The sequence below is a fragment of the Anas acuta genome, chromosome 1 (genome assembly GCF_963932015.1).
Source record: "Anas acuta chromosome 1, bAnaAcu1.1, whole genome shotgun sequence".
Taxonomy (NCBI): domain Eukaryota; kingdom Metazoa; phylum Chordata; class Aves; order Anseriformes; family Anatidae; genus Anas; species Anas acuta.
In genome coordinates, this window is record NC_088979.1 from 198,700,164 (window position 1) to 198,722,120 (window position 21,957).

The 21,957-nt window shown below is 44.4% G+C and overlaps 1 long non-coding RNA gene across 24 annotated transcripts in view; it reads left to right on the forward strand.

The window, feature by feature from the left end:
• The first annotated feature begins 9,577 nt into the window (after positions 1 to 9,577).
• The window catches only part of LOC137849904 (uncharacterized), a 47,305-nt gene continuing 34,925 nt past the window's right edge, over positions 9,578 to 21,957 (forward strand). For 10 of the 24 annotated variants that reach the window (XR_011092141.1, XR_011092145.1, XR_011092138.1 and 7 more), the window contains exons 1-5: positions 16,161 to 16,701; positions 17,050 to 17,154; positions 18,588 to 18,825; positions 18,904 to 19,049; positions 21,469 to 21,538. This is a non-coding gene — a long non-coding RNA (uncharacterized lncRNA). The other 14 variants (XR_011092153.1, XR_011092154.1, XR_011092156.1 and 11 more) reach the window with 12 other exon arrangements.

A 21,957-nucleotide genomic window follows, 5' to 3' on the forward strand; every position in this document is an offset into this window, starting at 1 on the left:
GAGAAACAGAATCCAGTTCATTTCCTAACACAGTTGAAGTTAACTCACTTGCTCCTCAAGCTGCTTTATGCTGACTACTTCTATTTAAAGATCTAGGAAGAGAACGTAGTGCCATTTTTACACCATCACATTACATAGCAAAATTGCATTTTAAAGCTTACAGAGCTTTTATTTCACTCAGCCATGAAGAAACAGTGCTTGCACATTTGGGAGGTGCTCACTGGAACAGATACACACCAGCACTTACTGGAGCAAAAAGTCCTCTGCTCTTTAAACCATTCTAGAACCTGTTCTGTTATATCATAGGATCCCAGAACAGTTTGGGTTGGAAGGGACCTCAAAGCCCCCCCAGTGCCACCCCCTGCCATGGGCAGGGACACCTCCCAGCAGCCCAGGCTGCCCAAAGCCCCATCCAGCCTGGCCTTGGGCACTGCCAGGGATGGGGCAGCCACAGCTCCTCTGGGCAGCCTGGGACAGGGCCTCGCCACCTTTAGAGTAAAGAATTCCTTCCTAATATCTAACCTAAACCTCCCCTCTTTTAGTTTAAAGCTATTCCTCATGTCCTATCATTATCTGCCTGAGTGAAAAGTTGCTCTCCATCTTTTTATAAGCCCCCTTTCAAGTATTAAAAAGCTGCAGTGAGGTGTCCCCGGAGCCTTCTCTTCTCCAGGCTGAACATCCCCAACTCTCTCAGCCTGGCTCCATAGCAGAGGGGCTCCAGCCTCTGAGCATCCTCATGGCCTCCTCTGGACCTGCTAACATCCTTCTTGTTCTGGGGCCCCAGAGCTGAACGCAGGCTCCAGGTGGGGCCTCACAAGGGCAGAGCAGAGGGGCACAATCCCTTCTCTCCCCTGCTGATGCAGCCCAGGGCCCTGTTGCCCTTTTGGGCTGCAAGCACTCACTGCTGGCTTGTGTCAAGCTTTTTGCCCACCAGCACCCCCAGGTCCTTCTCCGCAGGGCTGCTCTTGATGAGTTCTTCACTCATTTGTGTCTGGGATTGCCCTGACCCAGGTACAGCACCTCACGCTTGGGCTTGTTGAACCTCATTAGGCCCATTTTTCTAGCCTTGTCTCCAGAAACTCTCCAGCAGAACTTCTTTCTTTGTTTTCCAAAGTACCACAAAGACAGAAGTCATCCTTTTGCACTGATAGCACAAGCAGGAAAGGGGCAGGAAGGAAAGAAACTGAACTCATCTTTCTCCAATAGGTTAAAACCATCGTTCACAACAAGAAAGAGCATTGTGCTGAGGATCGAGACACCTTGCTCTTCACCAGCCCATCCTTCCAGGCACCCTGCAGGTGGCTAGGAATTAGCAGCGATGCATCCCTCAAAGCAACTGGTGCCGAGGTACCACATTACACGCAGCCACTGGGCAACCAGACACCGTTTCAGTTGCGTGGTATCAGGGTAACGAGATGGTCCCACTTCCCAAGTGCTTCTCCCTTTATTCTGGTTCACAAGGTGACACGAGAAGCAAAGCCCAGTCCGCATTTCCAATTCAATTGGATTGCTTCTCCTGCCTCCCTACCGCTGCCAGCCCGGCGCTGAGAAACCCGAGCCTGCTGGTCAGCCGATTAGCATCTCGTGGTGGTGAGATAACATCTGCTGATACTGAGCAACAATTCCATCCCGCCGGTCGCTTCCTCTCAGGAGAGAGCTATGACATTACCAGAGGCACGGCCGAGCACTCCCTCCTCTGTTCTGCAGCACCAACGAGTGTCCCGTGGGAAGGCGCCCGCACAATGTCTTGGAAGCGCAGCCCTGCACTGCCACAACTCGAGTGGCTGGTAACTGTCAGCCCTAATGTTAAAAAAAGAGGTGAGATTTAACCTTGGTTTCACCTACACATTCTTCCTTTCCTCCTATTAATATTGTTAAATATAAATAGTGACAGTGCATCCTCAAGGTCCTTTGGTGATAACACAGAAGCATGCTCTCAGTCCTGGGTTTCGGAATCACACGAGGCAGGTGCACACAGGAGCCCTGCAGCAGCTGCTGCACCTCCGGCTGCCACGTGCCAAGAAGTTACGCTGCAGAAAGCAAAACCTGAAAAGAACACCCTGAGAATAAAACATATCCTGCAAGAGGGGCTCCACCTCCAACATAAAGCCTGCAGCACCCAGAGGAAAAATGGAGACAGTTTTTAGAAGGCATCTTGGTGTCCTGTATAGGCTGGACATGCCACATCTGGTCCATCCCTTGGTGAGGCATTACAGATGACTCCTAAATTTCTAGAGTTCCACTCAAAACTCTTTGTAAGCTTTTCATAGACTGGGCTACCGGGAGAGGTCAGAGCTCACTGCTTCAGGCTACAGTCGATAGCATAACTGAGACTGAAATTTATCGACTCATGTAATGAAAATACTCATCCAAGTTACTGAGAAACCAACTAACCAGCCAAAACTTTGTGGAAAGGAAGTATTTAGGAGCACTGCTCTACTTCCTTCAACAGCAAGACCTTAGCAAAAATGGGTCCAAGCTTTGTCCAGTGCAATAGAAGTAGCCAGACTCAGTAAAGAAATAAATGTCAAAGCCACGGGCTGTAAATACTCCTGTTATTCATCCTGGAGTCCAGGCTCTGAGGTTTCACAAAGCTCCTGAACAATGAATAAAGGCAGCAAGTGCAACTGGTTAGGAGAGCCTCCCCCACAAGATCAAGTAGCAAGCATTACAGGATTGGCTCTGCCACTGTGTCGCAAGGCTTTGGAGGTTTCACTCATTTCAGAAAGTCTCTTGCACTGCTCCTGAGCTGTGAGCCTGCAGAAAGGAGGTGATGGAGAAAAAACAAGAGCCAAAACCACAAAGCGAAAGGAAAACACACTTCCTTCTTCAGTCCTTCACATTACCTCTAACACATCAGAGGTCATTATGATCATAAGCTGTTCACAAACATTATTCCTTCTCCCCTTTCTGTTTGTGTGCTTTAAGGGAGAAGCTACTCCTACGTGTTTGTACAATGCTTAGCGCAGCTACAGCTGCGTGCTGCTGTACACACATGTTTTACAGGCAAATTCCCTTCCTAACCACAGCTGACACAGGAGACTCTGCACTCTTTTTATGCCCCCTTTTAGGTGAAAAACTTTATGGATTCAAGACGGATAGAGCCAAGGATCTAATGAACTTCTCTTGTTGAACTGATAGCTTGTTTCAGTAGGATTGCCAAGGTAACCAGCAAGGGTTCAAAAAAATACAGTAGCCATCATCAGAGCAAGTGAGAACAGCAGGGCGACAGGCAGCTGCTCCTCCTGCCCTTCAGAAACACAGCAAAAAGGAAAGTTGCTCACAAGAGGATTAATTTCTTACTCTATTCAACATATTAGGTTTCTTATTGCTTTGTTTTTCAGGTGTACCCCTGTCCTGTTATGGATTAAGAGTCAAATAATCAGACCGTGACACAAGAGTACAGAAACATGACAGGAGCAGTACTGCCTGGGGAGAAAACCCCAGATGTTAAAACAAAAGGCATCTTAGGGCAGCTGCGATTCTGTCAGTGGAAACGATCAGTTACACTAGCACTAGCTTTCACAAGATATTTAGAAGAACACAATTCAGGTATCATGCATATTTGGCAGAAGGTAGTGGGAAAAAAAAATGAAATACATTAAAGTTAATATTGAATTTTAACCTCCAAAGATTTGATTTTGCTTTGACAGTGGTACATGGTTCAGAGAGACTGCATGAAGCTGCCAAAGATATTTTTTTTTAAAGACAATTGGTTGATTTTTTTTTAGTTTTACTGAGATTATAAATACTTCTAAATACTAGAACACAACTTTAGTCAGAAGTAATTGTTTCTGTAGTAGGGGATTGAAAAAAAAAAAAGTGTTTGTTAATAATCCTGTTTGAAAACTAGCTTAATGAGCAGTTCCACAAAAATGGAAGATACCAGGAGGCCAAAAGTCAACAGCTGTATCAGCCAGGAGCTGAGAGCCAGCGAGCAGGCAGCAGCATCCTATTTCCTGCACCATACATTCACGGTAAATAGAGCCAACAATTTCAGGAAGCTATCGCATGTTCCTAAAAGGGCACAGCATCAGTCTTTTCCTCCCTTCACTACACATACAGTTTCTAGAATGCACTTCATGAGAACAGTTTCTAAAGCCAGATTCCTAAGCCTAGACTCAGCACCACACATGCTTTGCCAGGTTCGAGCAGTTATTTCACAGGGAAACAAACTGGCCAGTGAACTTCAAGGTTTGTTTCATCCCCCAGCTGTACACAGACGTATGAACACACACAAAGTGTACAATGTGCAGTGTCATCTTCTACTAAGTGGCACTGCTTGAGTTGAAAGCTATGGATCTAAAAAAAACCATCTGAAAGTACTCTGAGGTCATTCAGAGAGCCACTGTGGGGTAGGTTTTATAAAAAATAATGGTACAGGGGCAGACCAGAGACCTTGTATCACAATTAGCCTCTGACAACAGCCACCAGATGCTGAGGGAAGGGCATATAAAACAAGGCAAACAGAGCAGGAACTCAGCCCGTCTCCTGCACGTTGTGGTCAAGGCCTTCCAAAACCAGAGCAGGTATCTAACAACCTGATTAGGTTTTCCCTGCATTAAGTGCTCCTGCTACATACCTTTGAGCCAGCTGTACAAGATCACAGGTAAACAAAACAGACTGGCCCACAACACGTTTTCATTGTGCTGCTGTTGTTACAGACTGATCAAAGTTGGCTGATCCGGTACGGTGGATTCATTTCCTTCTTATGAACAGCCCTCCTTCACTACCTGAAATACAGAGCAAATTCTGGAGCTTTAGAGGTTATTTATTTCCTACTTCTGTGATATTCAGTGCGTGTTAACCTTTCTGAGTGGCAGAACAGACTACTTGACAGTGCTGCCCAGAAGGGACATATCCCAGGCCAGTTGGCTCACCAGGAGCACGCGGGATGGCCTGAGGCATCGCTCAGCCCTTTGTGCTGGCACAGAAAAGCCCTAGGATCAGGCAGAAAATGTAAAAGCCCTTCTCATAGAAGGAGCCAACAAAACTGAAGTAACAACCAACAAGGCTAGTGTTCAGGAACCAAGGTCAATTGAAATTGGCCAACGCGGTTAAACTCAGATTTCTCCTCCAGATCAGAAGCACAGATGCTACGATGCATGTTCCTCAACTGCATGCACAAAATCCAGGCTGTCCAAACCCGAGTTACAGCAGCAGCATTTCCTGCCCTTGTTTAGAGAGGGACTGTCATCACAGCACAGCTGGCCAAACAGAAATGCTGACCCCTAAACAGGGCAGCGCGGCTCTCTAAACAAGGGGCAGAGGAAAAGCGCTTTGAAAGACACTTGGATCTCAATCCTTTTGACGGTTTTCAGAGTAGGTGGAGAATAAATTCAAACATGCTTCACAAACTGGGAACTCGGGGTGCTCTGGTACTGCAGCAGCCTGAGACACGTGTGACTCCCCCCCCCAAATAATTTCAGTGCTAACAGCCATGTGACACTCCCAGAATTGAAGGGACTTCGAGGCAAGCAACCCAAATATTTCAGTTTAATCTTCCTGCATTTCTACAGTGCACTCTAACAAACTTTCAAACTTTCCTCCAAAGCTACAAAATCCGTTAGCTGTAGGACTAAAAACAAAGATTCCCTCAGTCCTCTGAACCTGGAGCCTCAAGAAACACACTGAACGTCATTCATACAACTCGCACTAGAATCTGCGAGAGCTGCCAGCAGTGAAATAATTAATCCTGTGTACAGAGGTTTTGAAAGAACGAGATGGGCAAGGCACCAACTCAGAGAACTCAAATCCAGCTATTTCATCACAGACTTAAATAGTTCACCAAAGCAGATCTCAAACTGAATGTAGTAGCCCGCTTAAAATGATCACAAACCATCATTTTCATTGGTTCCTAAGCGATAATTCAATTATTACACTTTTTCTGAGCACAATATGATTTAGAAAACTCAGTGCACTAGGTGACACCTTTGACTATGTTAATCCAACCCTCAAGGTAGCAGAAAGAGAGGGTTCAATAGTGTCCTTCATTCTTACCTGGTCCTTCTCAATATTCAAGAACAGCCTTTCTATTTTTATTTTTTTAATAATAATATACTTTGGAAATTTTGTTAAGTGAGACAAGAAACCTTTTGAAAAAGCCTAGATTATCATCATCTCGTCGTTCTCTCTCCACTGTCTGGGACGTGCCACTTTTAAAACAGACAGCAGAACACCTCTACCAGGTTTGACAATGCTACGCACATTCATCCAGCCTGAAGACAGAATTTATCTGGGAGGAGACTGTAAAAAAGATTCTTCTGCATCTTAGCCTCATCCCTTGCAAGCAAACTTTGTTCCAGTGCATGGCATCAAGAGCAGCTCCAGCTGAACCCCATTGCCTAAAGGTAAGGCAGCCACTGGCATGGGTTTGGATATAACACTGCAGGTTAAGCTAACAGAGGAACATCCCTGAGGTGCTCTCAATCCCTCCCCCCCAACTAAAAATAAAACTGGTCAGTGACAGGTAGTTACTTTTCTTTAGATTAACGTCTTAGGGGAGGATAAGGCTCTCACTGGCAGCCTATGGTTGAGATTTGATGATCAGTATCTGCTTAGTGAGAAAACTGCATACGATACCCATGGCTATGTAGGGCAATATTAGCTGGGGCTTTAAACACAGCGAGGTGATGCCTGAGGTCTCTGCTGACTTCAAATGTTCTTATGGAAATTTCTGCAAAGAAAGCATCCGATTCTTTTAAAGTTACTTGCTTTAAGTCTCCCCTCTTAAAAATCAGGGTGGTGCTGAGAGCCACCACTTTGGAAACATGAAATCTGCATAAACAATTTTGGGCGCAGACTCCTCTGTAATTAGTCAACTTCTGCCTTGTTACACAATGGAGCCCTAACCCCAGCGATGCTACACCTGTAACGACTGCTACAGTCAGAGCAAGGGTGAACCAAATCCTGTTTTACAGAGCACTTAAGAGGACAAGATAATTTTCAGCCCCAGTGCTTCTGTGTCACTTCGCACACTGGGATTTCAAGTTCCTTTCCTGCATCTGCCTGTGACTGCTGCGATGGCATCAGGAAGAGGGCAGAAGCCATCTGAAGCACAAAGCAGAGATGTTTACTTTAAAATGGAGCTAATTTAATGCACATTTCATTCCTCTGCGAGTACATAAAGGTCTGCCTGCCCAAGGCAAATTGAGCTGAAAAGAGCAGAGGCAAACCAGAGCAGTAAATTCTTACCCTGTACGTTCACTGGTATAGCAATAATCAATACATACCTAACTGAGAGGGAGATCTTTAAGCAGCTAGCGACACTGGAAATTAAAATTCCTCGCTTTTATTTTTTAATTAAGGAAGAGGAGGGAAGTGGTAACAGTATTTGACACAGCCTGTCTGGCTGGCTTTGAAAGCCACATTCGTATCATCATTTATTTTCACGCTCCAGTATTTTCGAAGGTCAGCCAGCTTGTGACTTGTCAACTGCTAAGGAGTGAAGTCGCTGCAGTTACTACATCCAGCCAGCAAGCCCCTCCACCGACACTCTGGGTTAATATTTCTCTCAGAGGCATGCATATAAACAAGGAAAAGCAACTGTGAACAACAGGAGAAGAGTTTTACTGTACACAAAGTAAAGAGATGTAACATGACATGTAACATGTTCCGTTTCAGACACTATTAGCACTTTATCATAAAACTTTGTTTTATTTATTCACTGCTGTAAGTAGTCTAAGCAAACCCTCAGTGAGGAAAACACCTCTGAAGCAAATCTATTCCACTTCTGAGAAATAATTAGTATCTTTGTTTCTCTGAGATATGAGTGATATGATGTTTTTCTTTAGTGCTTCAACACCAGCTTTTCCCTTATACGGGGATATTCATTGCAAAGGAAGGAAAAAAACCCACAATCATTGTTCTGAACTATGGTAGCTGTACAATAAAGCACATCTGCAATGCTGTATTAGTCAAAGGACCCACAGAAGAGTCTTAAAATAATACCTTTTTATTAGCCTAAACCAGAAATTGCAAAAGCTTTTAAGACATACTTTAGGGTTTGGAAAGAAGGTCTTCCTTCTGTTCCCTTCAGAAAAAGGAGGACACAAGAAAACAATTGTTACATTTATGGTACTTCATTTTTTATAGTTTAAAATCCCAGCAACTAAGAAAAAAAAAAAAAGTAGACAGCCCCCCTCCAAATTTCTTGCCTATTTCATCTGCGTACTTCTTACAGCAGGCATCATCTCCTGCTACACCCACGTACAGGACCAAGCACAACAGAGCTCCATTTTCAGCTGCCATCCCAAACCCAAAACTATTCAGGAAACGTGCCCTTAAGAGCCTCGATTACTGAAAATCCAGAATCTGGAGTGTTTTAAGGGCTGTGGTTTCTTGCACACACACTAAACCTCGCCTGAACTACCTGAGATCCCGACCTGATGAAGCAGCAGCCATCTCACATATCACCAGATGGCACAGGCACCTGACAGAAGGCAGGCAAAATATTTGCAGCTAGGATCTGCTACTGTTTAAGCCAACAGTTTTTATTTTCCCCCCCAAGCATAAAATTAAATTGTGGAGAGTCAGGAAGCAATGAAGAAGAAAAAACAGCTCCTTGCCATCACCCTTAGTCAGTAACGCCACACATCCAAAGCCAAATAATGCAGTATGAGACCTTTTAGAAACTCTTTCCCCATCCTTTTTTTTTTTTTTTTTTTTTTTTTCCCTGAAGTTGCCTGTTTTTACATGCAGCGGCAAGTTGTTTTTAACCAGAAGGGGCTGGGGAAGAAAAATGCAAAGAAGAAAGAAAAATAACCCTTAACGCAGCTCGGCTAAGGCTCGCGTCAGGTAGCAAAGAGGCTGGCAAGAAGTTTTTCCTCCTCTCCTTCAGGCACAAAACTGCGTGGAGCCCAGAAACACCTCTCCTGGGCTCTGAAGCCTCTTTCCTCGGCTGTTAATGTTACACATGCTGCAAATAGGAGCTCAGAGCCGCGTTTTGGCAGCTCTCAGAGCATCGCACAAACCTGCCTGAGGGAACTTTAGGGGCCAAAACCCCAAGGGAGCAGCCGCCGTCCCGAGTGCTGCTTCTGGAACCGCAAAAGCTGACGTGAGAAGGGAAATATCCCATTAGTGAGTAACAAAACCCACGCCGGATCGCTCCCACCGAGGGCTGGGGGCTGACAGGAGTGAGGGGAGCCCCGGGGCTTCTCCCCAAGGGGTCGCTGAGGAAAAGGGAGCGGGGAGAGGCGAAGCCAAGCCGGGCTCGCTGCCCTCAGGGGAGAACCCCTCGAGGAAACCCACTGCAGGCGCTTCCCGAGCCCCAGAGCTCCACGCAGCGCTGGAAATCCGCCTCGGTAGCTGGTAAAAAGCCGATAGAAAGCCGGTCCCCACGGGCAGAGGAGATTCCCTCAGGGGGAGCCCCGCGCTCACCTGCTGCGGGCAGAAGTCCGCGCCTCTCCCGGCTGAGGCAGCGAGGGGACAAAGCGGGGTGCGGGAAGGACACCAGACGAAGGGCAGCCGGTTCTCGGAGTAACCTCAAAACCCAAAGCGAGCTCTGCTGAGGAGCCGACCCCTCTCTCATGCGCACTGCGCCCGGCCAACACCCACGGCGGGCGGTTAAAGCGCCGGGCGGGCAGGGGCGGCTCGTCCCGGGTGGGGAGCGGCGCTTGGGCACGGCTCCGCCTAGCCCGGGCGGGACGGCTGTGGCGGTAGAAACGCAGCCGCCTTTGTCCTGAGCCCGCTGGGCAGGGCATAGAGCCGATACTCCTCCCTCCCACACGGCCAAGTGCGGCAGGCTGCAGCGAAATGGGGTCCGGGAGCGAAAAGGGCGGAGAGGGACGCGAGGGGGGGAGTGCTGTGGGGCCGCCATGAGCGCCCGCTGTGGGGTGAGGGGTGCCCGCTTCTCCTGGAAATCCTGAGGTAAATTTCTGCCCAGACTGAGCACCCGGGGCTGTGAGGGCTATTTTATGTTCTCTGGAGAGTTCTGGGGGTCTCCCAACTACTTTTCATTCAGCACTAGAGGTTGTGGGGGAAGTGGGGAAGGAGCTCAGTTTGCAGTGGCTTCGTGTCTGTGGTGTTGTCTCTCTACTGAACTACGGGGGAATGTTAAGGGAAAAAGAGGTGAAAACAGTCAAAAGTTACTAGCCTGACCCCCTGCCTCCTCACCTGGCTGCATACTCCTTTCCTGAGCCTCTGTCCTGAATGAGGTAAGGGTTTTGTGTGCAACATTACACAGTGCCACCCGTAACAGCTCCATTAGACACACGCTCTATCTGTACTCTTATTACTAATATATCATCACGCTGGCAGGAATTTATTTATAGAAGGTAGTCATTTGTGCAAGGCCACGACAGCCATCAGATTAACAATTCGATTCACATTCCACACCATTGTAAAAAATTCAAGCCACTATCGGGAGGGGACTTTGAACAGCTCGCAGAAATCATTATTTCTTGCTCATGCTGTGGTGGCAGAATTATTTCTAGAGCAGAAAGCCCTTTGAAGTACGGAAGAAGGAGGTGTTTCAAAAAGAGGTGACCCTAACCAAAATAAGTGGTGTGACAGAAGTGGAAGGGGGAAGCTGTGTGATTTAGGGCAGTGCGGGTTGGGAAATGGTGGCACCATGGCCAGTCTGCAGCTCTGTATTGAGCGTCCTCCAGGGCCACAGGAGTGGTGTCTGGGAGAACAGTAGGTGGTTGGGATCCAAAAAGAGATTTCCCTTACATCATTTTGGTTATTTTGAAGTTGGCATCTCTAATCTAAACTGTCCTTTCTACAGTCAAGAGAGAGATGGGGTGTCTCCACTGGCCTAAGACAGGTTGGACAAACCACATTGTGAGGAAACATCTCCAGTGGACAGAGTAATGGCAAAGCTTGACCAAAGTCCTACCTGTCCTTCTTGACCGGAGGACTACTTTATAGCTTGCTAATGTTAGGTTAGATGAATCCCAGCTCTATTTTTTATTGATTCTGCCAATGACTTGGTATAGGATCATAGGCTATGACTATCCCCTGCAACATTTGTTACACAACATGACAGGGGAGGAAAGTGCTTCATTTTGTAAAGAAGTGATGTGGGAGTTGTGTCTACTCCATATAGCATGTAGACCCCGGTTAACGAAAACATCTTTGTTTAGGAAACGCATTTAATTGGACAATGTACTTAAATGCAAGCATGTACTTTACTGATTTCCTGTGTGGGAACATCAATGAACAGATGCAAAGTGCTTTACTATTCATCAGTGTGGGATGTTAGATAACGTCAATGTGTTATTCTGACAGCATTATGTGTAAGTATATGCTAACTCTCCCTGCTAAAGAGCTAAAGCTCTCTTTGCTGAGTAGGAGATCACCTTGAGGAAGATCACCGAGTTCCAGAGCTTTGTCAGTTCCACAATGTTATTTTCTCTATTTCTTGATTTACCCTCAGCACCTTTTGATAGCAGGTCTAGCCTCACATTAAAAATGTGCTCTGTCTACATTTTTCTACCCCAGGTGTGTCCGAAAGACTTTTTTGTCCTTTTGATCATCGCTTGTATGTTTTTTCTTCTTTCCTCGTTCTTCAGCGTTATTGACTACTAATCCTGGAACTAACTTTATTCTGGGGAGCAGCTGTGTGTTGACACATTCTGTCCTGAAGGTGGGGAAATTTATTGTACACAGTTCCAAGTACACAGCCTATTACTGTGTATTATGGAGAACTTCCCTCCTCTGCAGTACGGAAACTTGTTATACCAGTTTAAAGATATGTCAAGTATGCATCTCCTTCCTCAAACATTAATCATTAATTAGCATGTGATACTGACATTTCTGGTTGCTACTTAATAAAGCAAGACAGTATTTTATGTGCATTTCTAAATTATATCTTACTCCAGCATCAACAGCACAGCACCCGACTGCCAGTGTCAGGACAATCCTATGTATGAGAAGCCCATTTGACAGCCCGTCTGGAAATGTTGCCAGAACCAGAGCCACTGGATCAAGCTAATGTTTGCAAAACTCCTCTTGGCAATTGAGCTCCTTTTCCTTGTGTTATGGATCAAAATTCAAGTTTGTTTTTTTTCTCACACAGAATGTGCTTTGTTATGTTTATTACCGCAAATAGCTGAGACTGGACACACTGAACTAAGGAACTGTGGTCAAAGAGGATCTTATTCACCTGTTTTGGATTTTCTTCACAAATAGTTTTAATCTTGGGTCTTTGTTTTCTTCTACAAATGACCTGGATTTAAAGAGCAGGACTGAGCAGTCAGAAAGAAAATGTAAAAAGGTGAAAAACTATTTGTTATTTATTTGAATTTATGTAGGCTTAGGAAGCTCCACAGTTAAAATTCAGGGCCCCATTATGCTAAGCATGGGATATAAAGTCAAAAACATCCCTGCTTTAGAAAGCTGGTTATTTAAATTTTGACTGCAAGGCAACACAAAATAAAAATAGGGAATAAATATGTAGTGGGATATGAGATAACTATGAAATAAACCAGGTTTAGCTGAAGTAAAGTTTGAGTTACTTTTATGGTCATTGCAGTTGAGTTTCTGTTTGTGGTAACTGTGGTATTGTGGTTTGTTATTTGTACAGATTGGCAATTAGAAACCTCAGGACAAGATAGTGGCTTATCACACAAAGTAATAATCCAAATACCATCTAGTTAGCATTCCTTGTTACTCATGTTTACAATCACTGATCCCACAGGAGATAAGCTTCACAACTCTTTTATACAACTTTTCCTAATAATTGGCTACGTCCTTGATTTCGGCAAGGCATTCCTGGCTAGTGCCTGGACTTGGTGCCCCAGCACACTTTCCTTTTCAGTGCCTAGCTGCCAGGATGGAATCCAAACAGCAAGATAAATTTACAGTGGTAAATTTGGGGATTTGTCTGTGAATCAGCAGCAGACTGACATCCCAGCCCAGATGTCACTGCTGCCTCAGTTGTGCCAGCTCAGTGGCTTTTGTGCACTTTTGTGGTCAGGTCTGGGTAGTGATCCAGACTAAATTTTTGTCTTATTTTTTATTTGGGTAGGTGGGGAATCATTAAAAAAATATATATAATTTTGCATTTGGTTTAGAGCATCATTGGACAAAAATCCTTTGGGTTTAGGGAGACAAACAGCAACCTCTGAAACCAGATGCTCTGCCATGGGGATTGGGATGTGGAACTCCAGAAATGTTGATCCAGGGTGCAAAAGGACAAAAAAGCATGAACTTTCTCAAAAGATGGAAAGTCTGAAGTCCCATCCTTCTCTGAGCTGCAGAGAGCAACTCCTGTTCCTTCCCCAGGTGATCGGGGTATGTGTGTGGAAAGTGAGAGGTGAGTTTGGATGGTCTGAAGGTTAAGGGACAACTGAGCCTCTTAGCCTGATGCTTCCTAGACAAGGATCTGAGATACCATCACTAGCTGTAAAAATGGCCGTGATAGGATCTGGGAGAGCAGAGGCAGTCAGCATTTATTAGGCGTTCTCTAGGAATGCCTTTAGCAGTTAAAGGCATTCTTCTGGGAGTGAGCCAGAAGAATACCTGATTTTTGAGGGATGCTCTACCTTAACTGGGAAAAAAACCCTGAAGCTGCAGTGGCCAGTGCCATTCTGTACCTGCACAGAAGCAGAACTAGAGGCATCAAGAGCGTCCACAGGCCATTTTTTCCACCCCTGCTTCTTGACCCACTGTTTTTCTCCAGAGCTCCCCATGCTGCCTTCTGGCTCCATCAAGCTGTTCCCTTCTTGTCCCTCTTCCATGCTACTGGCTCCAGATACACTGAGCCTGATCTGATAGGCACGCTAGTAAGTTGTCTAGTAAGTTGGACTTAATTTCCTGAGCTTCCTTTTGATGTTGGTGCATCGCACTGGTGAGACGAGATTTGCAGGTATGAGGAGAAGTTGATGGAGGAAGGAGTTCCCCAGGGAGCTGTGCCATCCTTGGGGTTTGTTTGTAGTTCAGTAGGAGGGGAGAGAAAGGGGAGCTGGGGGTATTTGGGGAGTTCAGTACCCTGGTTGCACTTAAACTTCAATTTAGGCACTTAAATCCTTTATTGGTGTAGTTGTTAATCCTTCCCTTCAGCAGATCCTGCTCTTTGAGCAAATTATTCCCTTTCCTATAGGCTTCTATTGCATTCATGCTGTAGAACAACCTGACAGCTGTTCTTTGATTTCTGATATTTAAAAAAATCTGTTTTCTGACATTTTCTGATAGTTTGTTCTCCCATACCTCCCAATGAGGATAGACAGCCAGATATTTTCCAGAATCAGCAGATCTGAAATGGATGCGACTCACTGTGGGGAATGGAAGAATATGCCACGGACCTGAGTTAATATTAATCATATTGTTTCCAAAGGAGAGGAATGCAAATATAATCAAAGAAATACATTGAATGATTTATTCTAAAAGAGCATAAAATACATACACTCAGAAAAAAAAAAATCTAAATTTATTTATTTATTTTTTTTAGATTTCTGTTTAGATTTGTGTTCGGAGTGCAAGTTAATTCTTCTAATGGCCCTCCATTGGCCCATAACACAAGTCTGGATGATCTTAATTCCAGTTCCCAAGGACAGAGTGTCCTGTGGCACGGTGAGCTGTGCTTTGCACTTGAGCTGTATTTTCTGTTTCAGCAGAACTGAATGATTTGTGGAGAAGGGCAGCACAGAGGGATTCCTTGTGTTTGAGAGAAGTGCTTGTCATTGTTATCTGGGATGTTCTCTGACTGTTCTGGAAAGGGATTATAATTTTTATTTTTTTTTGGTAGGGCTGTGGGGTCTGCCCAGAGTCGACTTTAAAGTCAGTGGAGCAAATCCTGGTAATTTCATTAGGAGCTGAATTGGGCCTTTACTAGATCAAGAAAAGGGTTTAAATCTCTGTAGCGGAATGTAAGTGGACTTTAGACATTTAAATTTCTTCTGCAATCCAAACAATCTCTACTTATCAGCCAACTAAACCTGCATCTGCCTTATCTCTGGAGGTGCCTGTCTGTTTGATCTGAAAGTTCGCTGGTTGCACATTCTGTCTGAGGTGAACAGAAAGTGTCAGCACAAACTTCACCTTGTTCAACATCATGGCTTGCAGGTTTTCCCTCCTCAGTGTAACTCAGGCTCAAAGTGCCCAAAATGTGTCCAGGGGTACGTGGTGTTATTTACTTGTGAACGGGGTTTCAACACACTGCACCTTCACAGAAATCAGGCTGGTGGATAACCTTTGTGGGTCAGAAAGTGAGAGCACAGATAAAAGCTTGTAATCAATATGTTACAGTAAGATGAAAGGAAGAAAGAGGGATGGAAATCCTCATCCCTAGACCTTCAAGGACAAATCGTGTGTTTTACATCACCATCAACGGATAAAAAAAAATTCCCCATCGTGGCAGTCCTCTAATACTTTGGGACAAGGCTATTAGGGGATAATCCTAGCCTAAAACACAACCCTCTGCTCAAGCATTGGTTCTCCTAATGCTGCAGGATACAATTACAGAACAAGGCCTGGAAACCACAGCCTTTGTTCTGCCTTATTGCTTAATTGTTTAATGAAGTATTCACTTCATCTAAGTGAGTGCTTTGTAATTTGGAAGTTGCATGCAGCTGGCAGTGGCAAGAAGCAAAGAACTGGCTTTTTTACAGAATAATTTGTTCTCTTGGTAAAAGAAGGAACCATTAAAGATATCTGGCTCTGATAGTAAATAACCTGAGAGATCTCCCCATAAAAGGGAAATCTCACCCTTAAAAGTGAGGAAGGAAAGCATAATTCTTACTTTTTTTTTTTTTTTTTTTTTCCTTCCTCTCCTTTCCTCTTGCCCTTGTTGCTGTGCAATGACATACGGAAGCGGTGGTTTTACCATTAGGAACTGATCGTGCACTAGCCGCTTAGTTCCTAAGGTCAGGACACTGCTGGGACTTGAACTTCTAACACTGGAATGGGAGAGACATTCCTGACCAAAAAAAAAAAAAAAAAAAAGGTAGGCATATCAAGATGGGTGCAATATTCAGGCCCGTATCAGTCACCATAAATAAACACAAAATAACATTTTTAAAAGTGTATTTTAAACTCTTTTATGTGTTTTAAGAGAAAAGCAGTAGCACAGTTCTGATCTTGAAGATATCCCTGTGCTTCAGCTCCCAAGGTCAGCAAAGACTTTATTTCTCTACTGGCTACTGCTAGGCACCTCCCAACACTTCAGGTGTTTTAGATCACTCTTTTGAAGCATTTATTTCTCTTTATGTACTGCAGAAGGAACTTAGACCCTTAGCTCTGGGGTTGGATTCCATTTTTGGCCAGACACCAGATACCAGGAGTCTATTTGCAATAGACTACTGAGAAAATGTGACTCTGGGAACAGGAGAAAAACATTTGAATTCTGAAGCTTTCTTGAAATCCAGCAATGCAGGGTCTCTTGCAAATGCTCATTACCAGTCTTTTCTTTAATAGCTAAAAAAGTGTTTTGTGAATAAGATTAATACACAGAACAGGTGAAGCCACCTGTACATGAATCCCTTCTCCTGGCACTTCTGACTTTTGGGAGGTCGTGTCTGTGAATATTTTGCTAGTTCTCAAAAGGAAGAATGCTTCTTCATTGAAATCACATTTCTAGGGGAATATAGCAATGGAAGGGGCAAATTACGGGTTGTTCTCTTGTTGCTTTTCCATGCAGACTCTGCTGTACATGCCGTTGTGAAATCCACGGATGATGGGAAGGAAGCCACCGTGCAGCGTCCCTAGGAGCATCAACAAGCAGTGTGGTGCAGGGCACCTGTATGCACAGGGTAGATACACGTGGGTATAGCTTACACACTGCTCTTGGCCCAAAAGGGGTGACAAGTGCATGACTTCTAGCAACCGGTTCAATTTAAAGAGAAGTACAGTGCAACCCTTTTGTTTGTCTGGACGCTTTGTAACATGTTTTCACGCATCTTCTCTTTTCAACATCATTTAACAAACTATTCCACGCCTTTTAATAAATTATAGTCATTAACCTTGCCGAGGGCAGGATTTTAATTCAGGCAGTAAAGAATCTGTCCTCCAGGCATGAATGTTCAAGAGCACAAGAGCGTCAGAGCTAACATCAATTCAAGGACCAGCAGGACCCAAACTGGCTTACAGCCATCTTTTGTACCTTTGCAGTGCTGACCGGTTCCTGCCTGTGCCAGCGTCCAGAGCCTCCCCATCCTGCTTTTATTTGCGCTCTCTTCAAGCTGCCCCTGTAGTCTGTTCGTGCAGCTGGAAGAGGTAAGGCATAGGAAGCCCCTTTTTACATTGCTTTGCCTTTAAGGACGTACCTGCCAGCTCTTCTGCAGGGAGTTTCCTGCAGAAGGAGCTGCACAGAGGCAAGGCACTGACTCATGCCTGAGAGAGACACCTCCTGGAAGGGCTGGCATGGAATAGCCACAGGCCCTTCGTGAATCAGTCCTGAGCAGTCTCATTAGCACCTGATTTCTTAATCGTATCCTTTATATACTTCTGCTAGCAGCTATTTTTGTATCCTCCGTGCAACTACCACATTAACAGGGACTCTCTGTCCACATGAAAGAATGTATTTTTAACCTGTATGGGAATGTTTGTATATACTGTTGTATAAACCCTTAAAGATGAAAGTTTTTAAGAGAAAAAAGTCTGCTAAAATCAGATGTTCAGTACCTTTTTCAAAAACAAACAAAAAAAACAAAAAAAAAAACAAAAAAAAACCAACAACTAGATTTTACCTTCTTAGAAGAGAAGATTATGAAAAGGTTGCAAACACCTTTTTGGATTAAAATACTCTCTTGCCAGGTGTGGTTATTATAGCTGCTTATCACTCTTACATAACAGCTGTGGGTTTTTCTTTCAAAGTTTCAATTGCTTGCTTTTAGTGTTGCTGCTGGCTGTGGCTCAATTTCTGTGGTTACGGCTTGCCATAATCTGAAATGGTTTCTGCCTGGCGTACGCTGCCACGCTGAGTCAGAGAAGGCTCAGAAGTGGCAGGGAGGAAAACGAAAGAGGGCACAGATTGCTTCTGTCTCAGCTGGGTAGAAGCACAGTTGCATGATAGGGCTGAAGGTTGTCCAGTGGAAAAGGCATTGAATCACGACTGGCAGAGATGACTCTGCTCTGAGTGGAGTCTTGGCAGCAAAATAGTGACGAAGCAGCATCTCGATTACATCTTCCACCTGGTCTGCCGCTGAGAATTATCCAGAAGCTGCCTGGCACAAAGCTAACGTAACCTCCACCCGGTTGCCACTGGCTGCTGGAGGTTTAGGCTGGGTTGGATCCCACTTGTCACCCTGTGCTCTTATCAGTGCGCTTGTTGACCTGGCTGTGTTCACTGCATTCCACAGCTGATCATTCAATATTGTTTATTTGAATTCCTCTGCAGGTTCAGCATGGCCTGATACAGTCACTGTTTTGTGCTTGAAGCAGTTACAGGTTTCCCTCACTGGGGTGGATTTGAACAATGTAATTGCTCCCCATCCTTTTCCTACGGTATGGGAATCGAGGGAGGACTGGTTAATTCATGCTGATAAGCAGTGTTCCCTGAAATTCCAAGTATTATTAATGCTATCAGTGTGGTTGGTCATGCTTTCTTGCTTTTCATGAAGCCAGAAGTAAAACTGAAGCTCAGATAAAGAGACATTTGGCATTCCTATTCTGTAATATTTACTACAGTCTAATGATTGCCATTACAGATTCTTGCAAAGCATTCAGCAGCCCTGAGGGGTGGAACAACTCGGCAGGATATCTGCATTGCAACCGGAATATTGTTCCTGCTGGGAGAGGACCTGAGGGAGTATTTTTACTTTTCAGCAGCTCCTGCTGTGCCTCGGCGTGCACAGTCCACCTGGACTAACACCTTCAGCACTTCTCCTCTCCTGCCTGGCAGACTGGTGCGGCGGTGTGACAAGCCTTGTAGTTCATCACGGAGCCGTGAGTAACACAGCTGATTGTTTTTTATCATTCACTGTTCCCAGTGTGTCACAGACCAGTCCGTAACTTCCTTTACAGGTGGGGAAATTGAGTCACACAGAGGTGACGTTCTGTAGGTCACCTGGTAAGCAGGGTGGAAGAGGTGAGAAGGAGAAGCTGGCTGGCTGAGCTCAGGCTGGGAGATCTGTACTCTGATTGCTGCTACCTCTTACTGAAAATCTGAGGTATGGTGGTCACATTCTGCTTGCCTCGTCTGCCTGGCTTGCAGGTCCAGTCTGCTGGAAGGTCTTTGCAAGTCTCTTGTTCCCTCCAGAACCTCCTAACAATCTCCAGAACTTGATTTGTATCTAAAATAACTGTCCAGAAAGCCAGAGCAGTCAGGCCTTCAGAAACTGTGCTCTGCTGAATGCTCTGCTGAATGGTCCAGCTCCCCAGTCACATCTGTATCTCTCACATGTGTATTTGTTAGAGCAGAACAAGGTGTCCTCCTGCTTCCAAAAATCTGAGAATTTGGTTTCAAGAAGCACATCTTGACTATCAGATCACAATTGGTCCTCCAGCATAATCGATGTGGGTTCAAAGATGGGGGCTGCAGTGAAAGTGGAACAGAAGAGAATTTAGAGCTGTGGCTGGCATGACTTTGGGAGCGCTTTCTCACACGTGTTAGAACTCCGAGAGCTGCGTGATTGAACCAAGGGCTCATTCCCCTTGAGCAGTCAAGTAGAAACACCACATTGGCAGCTTGGTAACAGAATAACCAGGAATTGCTTCAAGATCTGAGCTCTTATTGCCCTCTGCTGACCGTTTGCTATATAGTGCCAGCACTTTATTTTCTGCTAAGGTGCAAAGATTTCCGAGAATCTGTAGTAAACTGAAGGAGCCTCTCTTGGACAGAGAATTATTATTATTATTTGTTTCATATTTGGCTTCTCACTGTTGTAACTGGGTTCACAGCACTCATTCCTCATCACAGGTGAGTCCAATCTGGGCAGTTGTGCCATGGCCCTGGCTGCACACATAGCAACAACCAATTTTCCCCTGCAGAGCTTGCAGTCTAGAGAGACAAGACAGGAAAAGGACAGGAAAAAAAGAATGATCAGCCCCATTACGTGTAGTTGCTGAGGTACTGAAAGATCTAGCTGAGCTCATGAAAAGGGGCAGCTCTCTTACCTTGCTTGGAAGCTGTTGTCAGATGAATTCAAAGCAGAAATAAACTACAAGTTCTGACTGCAAGGAGAATGGATCACACTGTTGGCATCCTTCTCTTTTTTTTTTTTAAATTTTCCTTCTTCCTTTTTTTTTTTTTTTAATTTAAATTTTATTTTATTCCCTCTTTACAAGGTTAGATATTTCCTTATCTCAACCAAAGTCGCGATTGAGGCAAGTACCAGTCAGAGGTAAGCAGGCCAAGAAGCAATAAATAGGAGGTTGGACCAGACAGTCACATTTCTTGGGCATTAGCTTGCTGAAGGTCACATTGGAGTTTTGTGAGAAAGCCAGGAAGTGAATCTTTTTTTTTTTTTTTTTCTATTGTCCAGGGCTGTAAAAACATTTTTTTCCTCTTCTTTATGTGTCAGAATAATCTAACAAATGGCTTGTAAAAAATGTATTTAAGTGTTATAGTGATGAACAGGGCAGAAAGATCTTGGACTTTTTTAAAAGATTGCTTTAGTCTATGAATTGCTACTTAGCTGTTCACCAGGACTTTTGCTGTGGTAAATCTACTCTTTGGATTTTGCTTCTTTAGTGGTTACGAGTGGGTAACTGAATAAATTGGTGCTGTATTTCAGCCATCAAGTGCATCAGACAGGTTTCTGGCTTTCCATTGAAATATTACTAGACCGTCTACTCTGAATAAATGCTGACATGAAAAACCACTAAAAGCATACAGCTTTCCACAGACAGCACACAAAGAGGACTGTTATCTTCCACAACTTCCATTTTACCACACTAAATACGTTGTTTATTTGTTTGTTTGTTTTTACGGTTTACATTAGAGGTTAAGTCTGCTCTTACTGCCAGATAAAAGCTATTCCCAAACCCACACTGGAGAGGCTTCTAATTTTAGCAATTAAGACCACAATTTCCAAGCCCAAATATGGAGAGGAGACATTAAAATTTCAGTTTCTGAACTGTAGTGGTGTTACAATAGGTTATAGCAATAATAATAGCAATGATAATAACAATAATAGTAACCATAATTAATAGTAACATCAGGCCAATGAACAAGGGGCTGATTGTCCTTGCTTGGATATTCTTGCTGGTTCCATTGAAAAAGGGGTAAATTAGGTTAGTTTTCCAGTACTCTGCATTGGTTAAGTGTTATAATATGGAAATAACACAGACACTCAGTAAAAAATCTTTACAAGCAGTACTGAATGGGAAATGTAGCAGGATCCACCTGTTCAAATGGAAGGATGATTGTATGAAAAGAATTGTAGGGGCTAGGGAAAACATGATAGGAAGAAAAACCTTGGGGAATGGGAAGTGGAGACAGGAAAAGAAAGGTACTGTGGAGGCAAACTGCAGGGTAAGTGGCAGAGAGTGCTCACCAGGAAGTGAAGGTGATGAATCCACCTGGTCATTAACACAGCCTAATGTATTAATGCCATTATGTTTTGCACTGTGCACTCTCCACACTAGGAAAAATCCATGATGAAGCTTGGAAAAGTCTGCTGGTGCTAGATGGGAGAGAATGGGCAGGATGTATGTGGTGAGTACCTTGCTGTGCAGATGATCATGCATTTGCAGTACATCCCAATGCCCTGAGCCTGTGTTGTGAATACAGTCCAGTTGGTAAAACTATTGTCTTTTACCAACCATATCCATCCAGTTGAGTGAACTCTGGTGTAGAAATCCAGAGTCATTTCCCTGCCCCTCAGCATTTCTCCTGCATGGCCTTCTTTCAGAGAACCAAGTTCTCTCATAACTCTGCTCTGTCATCTGTTACGCCTTTTTTTTTTTTTTTTTTTTTTTCCAGCGTTTCCATTAAAACCACTCCCCCACTCCAGTATTTATGGCATTGTCACCAGTTGTTAAACTGCGACATGTGGTATTTTGTAAAGCTTTCCAGATTTGTGTACTTATATAAGAGTCTTGGCATTCATTAAAAAAGTTATCCAGCTAAAGAGG